This window comes from Vombatus ursinus, unplaced genomic scaffold (genome assembly GCF_900497805.2).
Source record: "Vombatus ursinus unplaced genomic scaffold, bare-nosed wombat genome assembly UNPS02014785.1, whole genome shotgun sequence".
Classification (NCBI taxonomy): domain Eukaryota; kingdom Metazoa; phylum Chordata; class Mammalia; order Diprotodontia; family Vombatidae; genus Vombatus; species Vombatus ursinus.
The window spans coordinates 8,019,319-8,026,614 of NW_020954563.1; positions in this window are offsets into that span (position 1 = coordinate 8,019,319).

The following is a 7,296-nucleotide window of genomic DNA, read 5'->3' on the forward strand; positions in this document are numbered from 1 at the left end:
CCCACACAGGAGGAGAGGATGGAAGCTCTTCCTGAAGCCACAGGTTCACGTCTCCTCGATGTAGTAACCAAGGGGGTCCCCCTACAGATCTGGGGGCCAAAGAAGACTTCCTCGTGATCTTCAGGGCCACTAGAGTTAAGGAGAGCGACGGCACAGGCTCCGTCTTATGTAAGTTAACTTTGCTCTGTACCTCAACCCAAGACGGACCCCAGCCACAGAGCGATCCCGGAAAAAGCACTGACTCAGTGCTTTACAGATTTAGAGCTGGAAGAGACTTCAGAAGCCATTTAGGCCAACCTCCTCATTTTACAGGTGAGGAAACTGAGACCCAGAAAAGTTAAGTGACTTGTCCAAGATGACTCAGGGAGTAACAGAGATAAGATTTGAACCCATGTCCTCTGACTCCAAAGCTAGTTCTCTTTTGACTGAACTACCCTGCCTATCTCCAGAGTTCCACTTCTGCTTCTGCCACTAACTAGCTGTGTGACCTTGGGCATGTCCCTTTCCCTCTCAAGAATTCAACGTCTTCTTCTATAAATAAGGGGGTTGAACTGAGTGAGCTCTAAGGTGTCTACTCCAGCTCTCCAAATGATGTTCCTAGGTCCTTTCCAGCTCTAACATTCTATGTTCTAAGGTCCTTTCCAGCTCTGACAACCTGTGTGCTCAGGTCTGTACTAGGTCTAACATTCTATACTCTCAGGCCCTCCCAGCTCTGACATTCTGTGTTCTCAGGTCCCTTCCAGTTCTGATATTCTATGTTCTAAGATTCCTTTCCAGTTCTGACACTCCATGTTCTAAGGTTTGTACCAGGTCTAATATGCTATGTTCTCAGGCCCTCCCAGCTCTGACATTCTATGTTCTAAGATTCCTTTCCAGTTCTGACACTCCATGTTCTAAGGTTTGTACCAGGTCTAATATGCTATGTTCTCAGGCCCTCCCAGCTCTGACATTCTATGTTCTAAGATTCCTTTCCAGTTCTGACATTCTATGTTCTAAGGTCCTTTCCAGTTCTAACAACCTGTGTGCTAAGGTCTGTACTAGGTCTAACATTCTATGCTCTCAGGCCCTCCCAGCTCTGACATTCTATGTTCTCAGGCCCCTTCTAGTTCTGATATTCTATGTTCTAGGGTTCCTTTCTAGCTCTGACATTCTATGTTCTAAGGTCCCTTTCCAGCTCTGACATTCCATGTTCTAAGGTTTGTAGCAGATCTAATATTCCATGTTCTCAGGCCCCTTCCAGCTTTGACATTCTGGCTCTGACATTCTATGTACTAAGGTTCTTTTCAGTTCTACCATTCTATGTGCTAAAGAAGGTCTGTTCTAGCTCTGACATCCCATGGTTCTTTGACCTAAGATTTCTCTAGTTCTGGCATTCCATAGTCTATGTTCTAAGGTCCCTTCTGATTCTAATATTCAATGTTCTAAAGTTCCTTCTGTCTCTGACATTCTACATTCTAAAATCCTTTCCAGCTGAAATAGCCTATTCCACTCTTAGAAGACCAATTCACACAATAATTTGCCTTCTTCCATAGGAGAAACGTCTTTGTCCATATTCATGACTACAGACCAACACCGCCATCTGCTGGTGTCCACTCTAGGCTGCTCTTGCCTTATCTCAGCCCATGCAAAGGAGCCAGCCGTAGGCTTAACATGCATGAATTAAGAATAACGATGACATACGGAATTATACGGTAAGAATTACAAAAATTGGCATATCTTTTGATCCAGTGGTCTCATTACTGGCATTATATAACTTAAAGAGGTTACTGGGGGGGGGGGGAGGGAACCTATTGCTACAAAAATACTCCTAACATCTGCATTTGTCATAGGAAAAAATAAGAAACAAACTGTGTCTCCAATGATTGGAGAATGGCTAAACAAATAAAAGTATATAAACATAATAGGATATTATTGTACCATAAGAAAAGGTTAATACGAAGAATTCAAAGAAATATGGAAAAACTTGTTTGAAATGATTCAGAATGAAGAAGACATAAGCAAAAGAACAATATATTATAACCATGTAACAACAGGTTCATAGTATACACCCAGTAAAGAAGAACAAAGGGAATCAGGATAACAAGGATAATTTGGATACTACTACGTTAAAGTCAGTGTTTACACTGAGTACAGAAGTAGGGGGAATCCTTACATACCCATTTTTTTCTTATTTCCTTTTCTTCCTCTATTTCAGCCCAAGGTACAGTGTTCCAAGCTCTGTGTTTACAGGGTCTGAGAACAGTCTTAGGGTAATATCCCCAAATTATAGCTAGCTCTTTAACTCATTTTGCCTTCCCTCTACCCAAAATGTTTTCTGGGAACCTCAGAAGACAGCTCACGTCTAGGTTTCCACAAATGTGATCAAAAGGACCCCAGATTCTATGCAAGTGCCCAGTTCGCAGTATCAAATACAGGACATTTTTTATTTCATCCTCCAGAAAATATGAAACAACACAAAGTACTCTCAGTAGCCCATAAACAGTAGATACAATTCTAAGACAAACCCTAACATCCTAGTGAATCCAACCTTCATTCCAGAGATCTCCCCAGACCTTCTGGCCTCATAGCTCTGCCCAAAGAATGGCATTTCCCATCAGAAGGAAAATCAACTTAGGGTTCCTAGAATGGCATCCCTTCCCCCTCCAACATTCTGGTGAGTCCCACCTTCACCCCAGTAACCTTTACAGGCTTCCAGTACAGGAAGCTAGGTAGTACAGTGAATAGAGAGCTGGGCCTGGAATCAGGAAGACCTGAGTCAAAATCAACCTCAGACACTTACCTGTATGACTTTGGTCAAGACATTTAACTTCTGTCTGCCTCAGTTTCCTCAACTGTAAAATGGGGATAACATTAGCACCTATATCCCTTGGTTGTTGTGAAGATCAAATGAGATAATATTTGTAAGGTGCTTAGCACAGTGCCTGTTGGTATACAAATGTTAGCAATTACTGCTCTGTAGCTGCTGCCACCACCCCAATTACCACCACCACTGCTACCACTACTCCTATGACTATGACTACTACAACTACAACCACTATTACCACTACTACCACCATCACCACCACCACCACCACTACTACTACTACTACCACTACCACTATTACCACTATTACCACCACCACCACCACCACTACTATTACTACTACTACTACCACTGCCACTATTACCACTATTACCACCACCACCACTACTACTACTACTACTACTACTACTAGAACTATTACTACCCTAAAGGTTTGGATTCTCCCTAGGAGGAAAGTGAACTATGGAATGCTAAAAAGGCAACCCCTTCCCTACCTCATCAGACCCGCCCTATATGAACAAGTCATGGGATTAGTGTGAAGCAAAGCCCAGGGTTTATTACTTCACATTGTGGCTCAGGCCCTAGCTCCTCCAGCTCTGGGGCCATATGCTCAAGCCTCAGTTCAGATACACAAAGCTTCAAAAGTTCATAAATTTAGAGCCTGAAGGGACCTTTATTTTATAGAGAAGGAAACTGAATTCCACAGAGGTTAAATGACTTGCCCAAGATCTCACAGCTAGTAAGTGGCAAACACAAGATTTGAACCTCTATCCTTTACCTCCAAGAACTCCTACAACTCCTACAGAAGGCTATTATTCAAGAACTTGACCATTCAACCACGTAGCTCTCTCCTCCACGGCTGCTATCTCTGGAGCCAAGAGGTTCTATCACTTCTACACCTTGCCCACAAAAATTTGGGGCCCAGGAACTCTTGCCTCTCCACCACTGCCCCCACTCAGCTGTTACCATCTTTTGACATAAGTGGCTCTGCCACTTCTTTTTCTTAGCTACCACCTAGCGGTGAGCAGTGGTATCCAACTCAAGTGACCATATATAAAGATCCCTGCAGGAGGCACATCAACTTAGAAAACCACGTTAACATTATTTACATTCTATTGTGTTTTTATTTATTTTGTTAAATATTTCCTAATTATGTTTTAATCTGGCTGGGGAAACTAGCAATGATGCCCCTATACTAGAAGATTTCTAGGACAGTTCCCCAACATTGTGGCTCAATCTTTTGTTATTCATCTTTCTCCAAAGCTGTGAGCTCCGTTAACCCAGCTCTATGTCCATGAATTCAAACCACTCCTCCAGAAGACAGAAATTGAAGAATTCTCACCCCCTTTGTAACATGGTTCATCTTTCCTTGGTTGCCAAAAGAGGTTCCCTTCTGGACTAGGGTGATACAAATGCTTCTCCCACTGGGGTTTATTTCCACCCTCACTCCCCTCACCCAGGGACCCAAGTGTTCTCAACTTTACTATGCATTTAACTTTGGTTCTCCCAAATGACCGTGGTGGGGATGTATGCCTGCTTTTATAGGCCCAGTACCTAAGGGCCAGTTTTAATATTCACAGTGCTGAGTCTTAATTCCTCATCCTCAAAGAGTCATCAAGTGGTCAACAAATGCCCCGGGTACTCCCTTGTATTCCCCCTGCCCCAACAAGGAGATATGCTCAGCGATCTCAAGAAAGGCACCAAGGGGATGTCAATGCCATCCACAGAAGATGCTACAAAGGTCTTTGCACCAACTCATGGAGCTGAAGACTTAATTGTTCTACTCATACGAGAGTATCGTGAAGGGATGCATTGCAGTAAAGTACTAGACGTAGAATCCTGGCTCTTCTACTAACTCTCTGTGTGACCTTGAGTAAGTCTCTTCCCTTCCCTGGGCCTTGGTTCCTTCACCTATAAAATAAGGTCATTAAGGGCCCTTCCAACTCTGATGTTCTGTGACTCCAGAATAAGTCCTGGCTAAACCCCTAACCTTGTCACCTTCAAGAAGTCATGCTGCCTCTTGGAGCCTCAGTTGTCCCATCTCTAAAATGATACTACCTACTTTGCCAGCTTCACAGACTTGTTGAGGTGATCAGGTAAGTAAATGGATGGGAGAATGTGTGAACTTCGTAAATGGTAAAGTGCACTGGAGACATTAAGATGATATTATTAGCACAGGTCATTGGATTTAGGACTGGAAGGAACCACAGAAACCATCTAGTCTAACTCCCATTTTACAGATGAGGAAACTGAGGCTCAAAGAAATGAAGCAAATTGCCCAAGATTACATACATATTAAAGAGCCTGCTAGGATAGCACTCAGGTCCTCTAACCCCAGAGCTCCCAACACTGCCTCTGTAAACATTGTGTTTTTGGCCTAAGTTAAGGTGCCACTAAAACAAGAAATATCCTGTCGTTATTAGTAGTAGTAACAATAAAAACTCATGTTTGCCTAGTGCTTTATGGTTTGCAAAGCATTTTTTACATATAATCTTATTTGATCTTCACAACCACCCTGTGAGGTAGGTGCTATTGTTATCGCCATTTACAGATGAAGAAACTGAGGCAGAGAGATGTTAAATGTTTTACCCAGGTGCATTCAGCTGGTAAGTATCTTAGGGCTTTGGAACCCAAGTCTCACTGACTTTGAACAATCCTCTGCGCCAACAGGACTTTAAAAAAAGGTAAACTCCTGGTCCCCATGAAGGGAAACTAGCAGAAAACTTCAGCAACCTCCCAGTACATTCTGGGTCCCAGATTGGACTCCTCCACACACCAGCTGACACCAGCTATATAAAAACCTGGTGATGCCCATCTCTAGCCAATGGCACCTGCAAAGACCAACAGTCTGCCTGACAATGAAAACATTCCCTTTATAACTGCCTTGAGCATCTTCTCTGCAGTTCTAAAGGTTCTGAAGGAAAGGTATCTGGAGGCTAGGCTCCATTCCCCAGGTGACAAGGGAATAATAACACAATAATAATAATAGCTAGCAGTTACATAGTACCTACTATGAGCCAGGCACTATACTACACACTTAACAAACATTATCTCATTTGATCCTCATGACAACTCTGGGAGCTAGGTGTTATTATTATCCCCATTTTACAATAGAAGAAACTGAGGCAAACAGCACTTAAGTGAGTTTCCCAGGGTCACATAGCTAGTATCTGAGGCCAGATTTGAACTCAGGTCTTCCTGACTCCAGGGCCAGTACTCTATCCATATGTTGGAGGGATAAGAAGGTAGGGTGATGAAGGGGGCTATAGTATGGAACAGGGCCTTTCATTTCCCATATGATTTGTTCTAGCAAATCTTGTCCATCAACCTAGTCCTTCTGCTACCTGGTACAGTGAAACAAGAAATGAGAAGGAAGGAGACCTGGGGTCTAATTCTTGCTTTGCCATAAGTGGTATCTTCTCTGAACCTCAGTTTCCTCCTCTGTCAAATGAAAGAATTAAAAATCTGCAGGTGACCAATCTGTCCACCCCCATGCAGGGTCATTTTTGGGCTTAGGAGGCATATCAGAAGCAAGACTTCTCCATTCAACTCATCCCGGCTCCTCCACCCCCCCATTTTATTCACTGGTCAGGCACACCAGCATTAGCTGGGCCTACACCTAGAACGGGTAGTGCTCTGAAAAGGAGGTGTCAAACTCAAATATAAACGGGGACCACTAACCTATACATAAGGATCCCACAGGGCTGCACACTGACGTAGTTTTAAAATGTGGGATTATCTAAGTTTTTATTGTATTTTTATTTATTTTGTTAAATAGTTCACAAATACATTTTAATCTGACTGTGCCACATTCAAGAGTGTTATAGGCTACTGCAGGTTTGACATCTCAGCTGAAAAGATTCAGCCCAAGGAAGGCAGATTTCAACCAAATACAAGGAAGAACTTCAGACCACTTGAAGAAATAGTGAGCTCCCTCTCGTTGGAAGTAATCCAGTGAGGCTGGTGGACACCTGCCAGAGGGGACTGCAGTGGCACGGCCCTCTAAGGTCCCTTCCAGCTTGAAGAGCCTACACTTCTAAGATATTTTATTCACTACATTTCCTCTAGAAAACAACTGTCCACAGGACAGCTCACACATCAATAAATTATTAACAGCAATAAGGGATGTGGCTTTCTTTCCTGAGGGAAGGGGCTCATGAGAACAGATGGTTCTTGGCATCTCAGGTAACAAAATGCAGGCTGCAAGGCAAACATTCATTTGATTTCTTTTTCAATGATTTGCCAACTTTCCTGGGCACTAAGGTCTCGAGTCTGAAATTTGATCCTTTTATTTTATATTTCTTTAAAAAGGCAATATAATCCTGTAGTATTAAAAATGAAACCGAATAACAGAATGAGGTAGAAAGTTGGGGTGGCCTGAGTTCTAGTTCTAACTTACTGGATAGCTTCAAGAAAATTGCTTTCCACTCTTTTTGTGGTGGGAAGGAATTGGAAATCAAAGGGATGTCCATCAACCGGGGAATGGCTAAAGG